Below are 8,439 nucleotides of genomic sequence, written 5' to 3'. Positions count from 1 at the left end.
AGACTTCAAGGAGAAATTGCCACATTCGTGCAAAAGCCAAATGAAACGTTATATGAGGCATGGACAAGATTCGGAAGGATGATGAGAGGATGTCCTCAACACGGTTTAGATACTTTTCAAATAGTGCAAATTTTCTATAAAGGCGTCGACATTGCCACACGAAAAGACATCGACACAGCAGCTGGTGGTTCCATTATGAAGAAAACTGCAACCGAAGCTCACAAGATCATTGATAACACAGCATCCCACTCTCATGAGTGGCATCAGGAAAAATATATTTTTCATTCATCTAAAGCGGCTAGAGCCGATTCTAGCCATAACTTTAATTCTGTTTTTGCAAAAATAGATGCTTTCGAGAGACAAATGGAAAATATGACTAAAGATATTCACGCAATACGAATCAGTTGTGAGCAATGTGGTGGACCACACTTAACGAAAGATTGTAATGTTGAGCAAACGATGGAACAACGAGAGAATGTTTCCTACATAAACCAAAGGCCGGGAAATAATTATCAAAATAATTATCAACCGCCAAGGCCAAAGTTTAATCGAAATCAAAATATTCTTTACAATCCAAATGGACCCATTAATAACTCATACAACCAACAAGGTCCGAATAACCAACCAACTCAAAATAACACTTTTAATCAACAAAGACCTGGCTTGTATAAACCACTACAACAAACCGAAGAGAAAAAGTCAAATCTGGAAGAAGTAGTATTTAAGCTAGTTGAATCTCAAACACAATTTATTGAAACTCAAACCCAAACGAATAAGAGGTTTGATCAGTCATTTAGAACTCAACAAGCTTCCATTTTGAATCTAGAAAAACAAGTAGGTACTCTTGTTAGATTGATGAGTGAAAGGGAACAAGGAAAGCTACCGAGTAATAATGAAGTAAATCCTCGAAATGAAAATGTTAACATGGTATCAACAAATTCTGAAAAACCAACACCAGAAGATGGGAAAGTTTTAGATGTGAGTAACAATGAAGAAGTTACAACACCACCACCACCCGAGTATGTAAAGCCAGTGGTGGCACCATACAAAACACCCATCCCGTTTCCAAGAAAAGGAGTTGAGTATGAGCAAGTGATAGGTAATAAAGTTTGTGATACCTTTGGAAAAAAGAAGAAGAAGAAGAATAAGAAAGTGCAAGAAACAAAAACCGTAGAAGTAAACCCGGTGAAGACAGTTCCACCAAAACCTCCACCTAGGGTAGGTGATCCGGGTGAATTTATTGTTCCTTGTCTACTAAGTGACTGTGTCATGTATGATGCACTAGCAGATTTAGGTGCAAGTGTGAGTGTTATGCCTCTTTCATTATATAAGAGATTAGGAGTAGGTGAGTTAAGTCCAACAGATATGAGTGTTCGACTCCTTGATCAAACCATTAAGCACCCAGTTGGAATTGCTGACAACCTACCCGTTCAAGTAGGTAATTTAACCTTTCTAGTCGAATTCATTGTCATTGACATAGAAGAGGACCCAAACATTCCTCTAATTTTAGGTCGACCATTCTTAGCGTCCACCGGGGCGTTATTTGATGTAAGAAAGGGTAGAATGACACTTAGTAATGATGAGAAATCGATCACCTTTATGATTCGAAAGTCTAAATCTTTACCAACCAAAACCGTTGAACCAGCAAAAACGATTGGTAAGAACCATGTTGTTTTACCAACTCCAATGGTAGTGCTCAACAATAATAAAACGCCTAAGTGTGGGGAAAATGAAGTAACGCCTAATGATGACCTGATAACAAAGAACCCCGTTGTTGATACGAAATTAAATGATCCCGTTATTAATAGTTCAATGAAGAAACTTATTAAACGAATTCGCGATGCTAGAACCAAGGGGAACTTTAAGTTATGTAACCGGTTAGTATCCAATCTGTCGCCTAAAGAAAAGGCGAAATTAGTTGAATTTGTGGATATTACACAAGAATCCGACCAATGGCTTAAAGCAAAAGTCACAGATATGCAAGTTGATTATGGTCCAAGAAAAATTGACGATGAAGTTAATCACAATTTTGACACCACAGCTACCTAAGTGTGGGGAGATTCAAAATGTTCTAAAAAGAAAATGCTGTCTAGAGTTAGTTGTTCTGTTCTCGTGTAGTTCCGAGAATGGAATCCAATTGGTCTTTTCCACTAGCAGACACTAAAGAACTAGTTTTCTCCCCCCATTCTGAATTTTTTTTTTGTTTTGTAGGTTTTATATGAAATTAATATGCTTTTTAAATTTAAGTTTTGTGTGATTTTAAAAACAAAAATTTACTTTATTTAATTAAGTTTAAAAAAAATGATTTCTAAAATTCGCCGTGAGTTAAACACTAGGTCATTGAACCGAAATTGCTTTACCCGAGGGCGGGACGACAAATTTTGTTATCATTATTTTTAATTTTATTGATTTAAAGTATGCCAAAAAAATATTAGATTTTATAAATTTTTGAAAGTGGGGTAATATACCAAACTTCAAAAATATGTATATATGTTTGTAGTTTATCTTATGTACAAAACAGGGTAAAACAACGCACTTTCAAAGACTGTCATTAAGTTCAGCAAAAGCTACTAATTTTGACGACAAGACTCAAAATATCAAATGTGAAATAACAACAATATGTTTGCAAACTCGGTAATTTTAATCATTTTTCTACACTAATCACCCTCATGAATTTAAATTTTTACTAATTTCTTGCAAATGAGGGCATTGCAAGATCTCAAGTGTGGGGAAGGGTTATAAATTCTCTCGGGTTTACACTTGGTTTAATTGCCAAATTTTGTGAAAATTTGAAAAATTTTCAACCAAATGAATTCAAAATCATGTTTTTACATATTTATGAACGATAAAACTAGGTGATACTACCGAAATTATTGTTACCTTGGAAAGGACATAAATTGAGAAACAACCCAAAACGCTTGAATTCATTTAAAAATGGAATAGAGGAGAATAAAAAGGCAAAGAAAGAAATAAATAAAAGCTGAGTGTGGGAAGAATTCACCAAGTTCTTTAAAACATATATCACATATCTGTACAAGCTTATTGCAGGTACTTTTGTTTTGGACTAAACTAATCAGTTTTACCCGATTTACTGTAATATATTCGAAAGAAAGATGGATCTACACGATGAATCAATTCCATCATTAAAAGGAAGTAAAGTCTTCCGAAAAAGACACGCGCTTCTTGATTTAGGTCAAGAAGTTGTCGTCCAGACCAGCTGTAGGTTGACGAAAAATCTATAAAAGTCATCTCTAAAATCAGCAGGAAATCCACGGACCTCAGCATCAAACAGGGTCGCCATGTGGTCAGACTTATCTTAACCATGAGAGGATCTGTCTCGTAAAATGGGGAGGGCGCCGTACAAATTAGCTTGATAAGACTAATGAATCAGACCCTCAGTAAGGATAATCTCCTTAAAGATTAAAAATCAGCTTTTAAGCCTGCTATTACTCAATCCTTGAGATTGACTTTAAAGATTGAGAATTACAAACTCATGGAATTCGATGATATCTAAACTCGAGCTTGAACGAGAAAATATTTTGATCAAAACTACAAACCGATTTGTTTTCTGAAAACCTATTTTCAATGCGTTCATTACCATTGAACGTAAAATCCTAGGAATTCACCTGGAATTCATTAGGTCACCTGAACCAAATCGGGTGTCAACCGTAAGAACGGTGGTTGCATAGCATGGTCAAAGACAGGACCTTATGCCAGATCAAAAAACTATAGGGTGATCTTTACTATTGCTCCTACAAAGGATAGTAATTGCATCCGACACGTTATAGACCATAATTGAAAGCATGTCATGGGACATTGCCTTAACAGTTGCTTGTTCAACGCTTTCCTTTACAACCGGATGGTAGTTTACTGAAAGGTAATATATGGAACAAGTAAACTGGACATGTTGTTTTCCTAATACAAGGTTAGGAAGTGGGTGACACAAAACCATAAGTTTTGAGCTAAAATTTTCAAATCTAAAACCCACACAAATATTTTGCAACACCGGTGAAGGGTTATTCCGGAAAACTTATCTAGGATAAAAACTAGATTGAATTTTCAAAAGATCAAATGTTTTCATAAAGATCCAATTTCCTAACGGATCTAAATTTTTATAGTCATGTGAGACTGTAAACCACATCGTTACTATCATTGTTCATAACCGCCGTATTGAAATCACTGATGTACAAAGTGTGAAGAATAAAGAAGTGATTCAAGTATGTTTTTATTTCAAGACTATATTGCTTGAGGACAAGCAACGCTCAAGTGTGGGAATATTGATAATGCTAAAAACGAACACATATTTCATAGCATTATCCCTCAAGAAAGACAAGATTTTGGTTGCAATTGTTCTATTTACAAGTGATATTCGTTTAAATAATAAAAGGTGAAGACAAAAGGCAGATTCGACGATTTGAAGACGCAACCGACCAAAAAGCTAAAAAGTACAAAGTACAATCCAAGTGGTTCAATATATTGATGAGAAACGTCTAAAAATTACAAACGTACAAGCCGCAAAACGCAAAGTACAAGATATTAAATTATACGAAAAGGCGTTAGAAAATCCAGAACCGAGACATGAACCAACTTTCAACGCTCGACGCAACGGAGCTGAAAGTACAAGTCAACTATGCACAAGAATATAATATAATATTTAAATAATTTATAATAAGAATAATAATAAATAATAAAAAGTTGTTAATTGAGCATAGTTAAGGGGTCATAAGTGAAAATATCAAATCAACATTTGCCTATAAAACAAGACTACGGAGAATGAAGAAAGACACACCTTTTTCGAATCTTCTTTCTCTATATATGTAATTTATATATTTATATATATTTATAATTATAATTTTAATTTAAGTTTAATAATAATTGAGTTATTGTAAGAAATATTTTACGGGTTTTAAAGTCGGAACTCTGTCTGTGTAACGCTACGCGATTATTCACCACTGTAAGCTATGTTCTTCCTTTTTTAAATTAATGTCTCGTAACTAAGTTATTATTATGCTTATTTGAGCCGAAGTAATCATGATGTTGAACTAAATATTAAAGATTGGGTTATTGGATTTTGTACCATAATTAGGGTATGGACAAAAGACCGACACTTGTGGACATTGGACCATGGACCATTAATAGATGGGGGGGTGTTGTCTAATCAAATGACAACTCTTTGGAGTCTGTCGAACCTATCTTCAAATTAGTTAATCTAATAATTATTAAATGATTATGCATGTCCTATTTAGTGACATTTATACGACATCTTTTAGAATCATTTAATTAATCAATTGGGTTGGGTAATTTATTATTCATTCTGGCCAAGTGGGTAAATTAATAATCATGGACTAATTAAAACAGGGGTGGATTACATACAAGGGTAATTGGTGTAATTGTTAACAAAGTATTAAGACCTTGGATTACACACAGTCGATAACCTGGTGCAATTATTAACAAAGTATTAAGACCTTGTTAAAGTTCGAATCCCCAATTAGTTGGAATATTTGACTTCGGGTATAAGGTTAATTTGACGATCATTTTATAATTATGACCGATGAACTATTATGGGCAAAAACCAGATAGGTATCAAATAAATCCAGGACAAAGGACAATTAACCCAGCATAATAAATTAAAATCAAAACGTCAAACATCATGATTACGGAAGTTTAAATAAGCATAATTTTATTTATTTTACGCACTTTAATTATCGTCATTTATCTGTACGCTTAAAATATAAAATCGACAAACCGGTTATTAAACGGTAAATCCCCCCAAAGTTACCTATAATTACTATATCTAGTTTAACTACTTAATTAACTAATTTGACCTAGTAAGACACCCAATAATAGTGTCCACGGATTGACCTCCCGGACTTTACCTTAGCTATATTATTACACGATAGGTATACTTGCCTTTTGTGTTTTAGTTTAATTTAGGTGATTTCGTGTAGTAAATAAATATAATACTGATAGCTGTTTCATACACACCCTCTAGAACACATCACATCCCTCGTTTGAGTTACCGGCTCCATTGTTGTTGTTGTTGTTGTTGTTGTTGTTGTTGTTGTTGTTATTGTTGTTGTTGTTGTTGTTGTTGTTGTTGTTGTTGTTGTTGTTGTTGTTGTGGTTGTTGTTATTGTTGTTGTTGTTGAATGAGTGACCGGCCATGGCCGCATCCACGGCGGTGGCTATCATTCGTTGTAGAGCTTATTCGGGTGTTTCATGGCGTGGTACACGACGAGGAGGCATTGTTCCTTCAAAACACAAGAATATCGTTGATTAGTATTCTCAATAATACTAACCGTGATATGGAATGAGGATAAGGAGAAAATTTTTCCTTGACTCGCCTTAAATTCTTTATGTCATAATGTCGGAACGTTCATATGAGTCACCGTAATATAATCCCGGAAATTATATTACCCTAATTCATATGTGCATTCGACATTATTTCACGAAGTCAAGGTGGCGTGTCAATCAAATTAAACAACGTGAGATTAAGATGGAATATAAGTTAGATATGAATAGAAGAGTTCGAGTATAAATGCACAAGTAGTCAAGTAATTCCTACTTCAAGTCTATATGCCGGTTGTAGTCTAGACTCACTAATGTACCCTACGACTCGGGGTTGACACCAATGAAGTCTAAATCCCTACAACCAACACTCTGATACCATCTGTAGCGACCCGACAAAATCATCATTGTCGGCACCTTCTACTTAGGTCCCTTTACGTGGTCATAAGTCTTTAAAATGACGTTTGACCAAAATATGTCGCATTCATTTCAAATGTAAAAGTGTTTCAAGTTACAAAGGTAGTTCCACGACTAGTTACATTACAATGTTTAACGTACAAATGAAACCTATGCGACACAATTTTGAAAGTAAGCCAAAAGATGCTCAATGTATTCATATATACTCGACATCCAAGCAAGTATCAAAAAGAGTGCGGAAGCATGTATCACATAGCGTTTAAGGACCTGAGAAAACATATAGAAAACTGTCAACGAAAAACGTTGGTGAAATCATAGGTGTATTAGTAACGTTGTTTTTGAACCACAAGATTTAATATAATTGATTATCCAAATCGTCTGTATTCCAAAAGTATGTTCGCGAGCACCCAATTATCAATACTTAACTGTTTTGTACCTTGTTACGTAGTGTTAGAACATACACTATACTCAAAAATATATTTCATCCGCTAACGGTAGCGAACCGTCCGAATGAGGGCTCGTCAAGCCCAATGTGATCACATAACATAAGTTTACGTTTACACCCTGCAAGTGTAACTAATGATAATTGAATTGAGGCTTTTTGTTCAAACTCGGCGTGGAATGTTTGTTTTCGTACTTGTGTTCAAAGCATAAAAGTATGATACGTATATGTTTCTCATCCCATAGTTTAAAAGTAAAAGTTGTTGAAAAGGTGGGACTATGATCTCACCTTGGTTGCACGAATAGTAAATTGTACTTCACAAGGTAACGTGTGCAAGAACGAATGCTAGTCTTGACCTAAACAAATAGGTTCGTATCAATATCGGTAAACATGGTTGGTCAAAGTGTTCAATTAGTCCTATGGCTCATTACGACTCGATTATAAAGCATGTGAATCAAATATGCAAGAAGATTAGAACGGTTTAAACAAGTATTGGTTAAGTTTGGACAAAAGTCAACTTTGGTCAAGTCAAAGTCAACGAAAAAGTCAACACGTTCGGGTCGGGTCCCGAACTATTTTTCTGAGGTTTTTAATCATATATAAGCATGTTAGAACAAGTTACATGTGAATCGGAGGTGCGTAGCATAGCAAACATTTTTCGAAAAAGTGTCATGGTGAACAGATTCTGAACACGCCTATTGTCGCGCCGCGACATAGGATGGCCACGCCGTGGCAATCAACGTGAGCTGGTGCCTGGTCAGTTTCAATTGTCCAAGTCCCAAACCAAATTTCATTTAAACACAAAACACAAACCGTAAACTCTTATGACACGTATCTTATATCGTTGGAAGGTAATTTGACAAGGAACATAACTAAACACGTTTCATCAATCAAAAACATCATTTGCAATAATCGAATTTCCAAATTAAATGATCAATTAATGCTCATCATTAATGCTTCAATTTCATAAATGCACAATTATGATTCGGGAATTAAATGCACACATATGATACGCCGTATCGTAGATAATTACGCATACAATGCAACTAAACACTTACAAACAACATTGCAAAGCATTCAATGCATCAAAAATTCATTTTTCTTCTATCAAACCCTAACTCAATATCACAAAATCAATAATCATGTTAATGAAGCATTCTTGATCAACCTACACATCAAATTGAAGCTAGTGATGCTAGTAACACATTTAATACATACACTTCTAACATCTAACAACATTTAGTCACCCAAAACCCAAGATTAAACACACCCATGTGACAAGTTCATGTTAG

The 8,439-nt window shown here is 34.8% G+C and overlaps 1 non-coding gene across 1 annotated transcript; it reads right to left on the bottom strand.

Annotated features, from left to right (window-relative positions):
• LOC139886803 (small nucleolar RNA R71) lies at positions 1–107 on the bottom strand. The gene has a single exon (XR_011772667.1). It is a non-coding gene; the product is annotated as a small nucleolar RNA R71 (small nucleolar RNA).
• Between the last annotated feature and the right edge of the window lie 8,332 nt (positions 108–8,439).

This window comes from Rutidosis leptorrhynchoides, chromosome 1 (assembly GCF_046630445.1).
Source record: "Rutidosis leptorrhynchoides isolate AG116_Rl617_1_P2 chromosome 1, CSIRO_AGI_Rlap_v1, whole genome shotgun sequence".
Classification (NCBI taxonomy): domain Eukaryota; kingdom Viridiplantae; phylum Streptophyta; class Magnoliopsida; order Asterales; family Asteraceae; genus Rutidosis; species Rutidosis leptorrhynchoides.
Note: the sequence above shows the minus strand (reverse complement) of the source record. Positions and strands in the feature narration are given on the sequence as shown.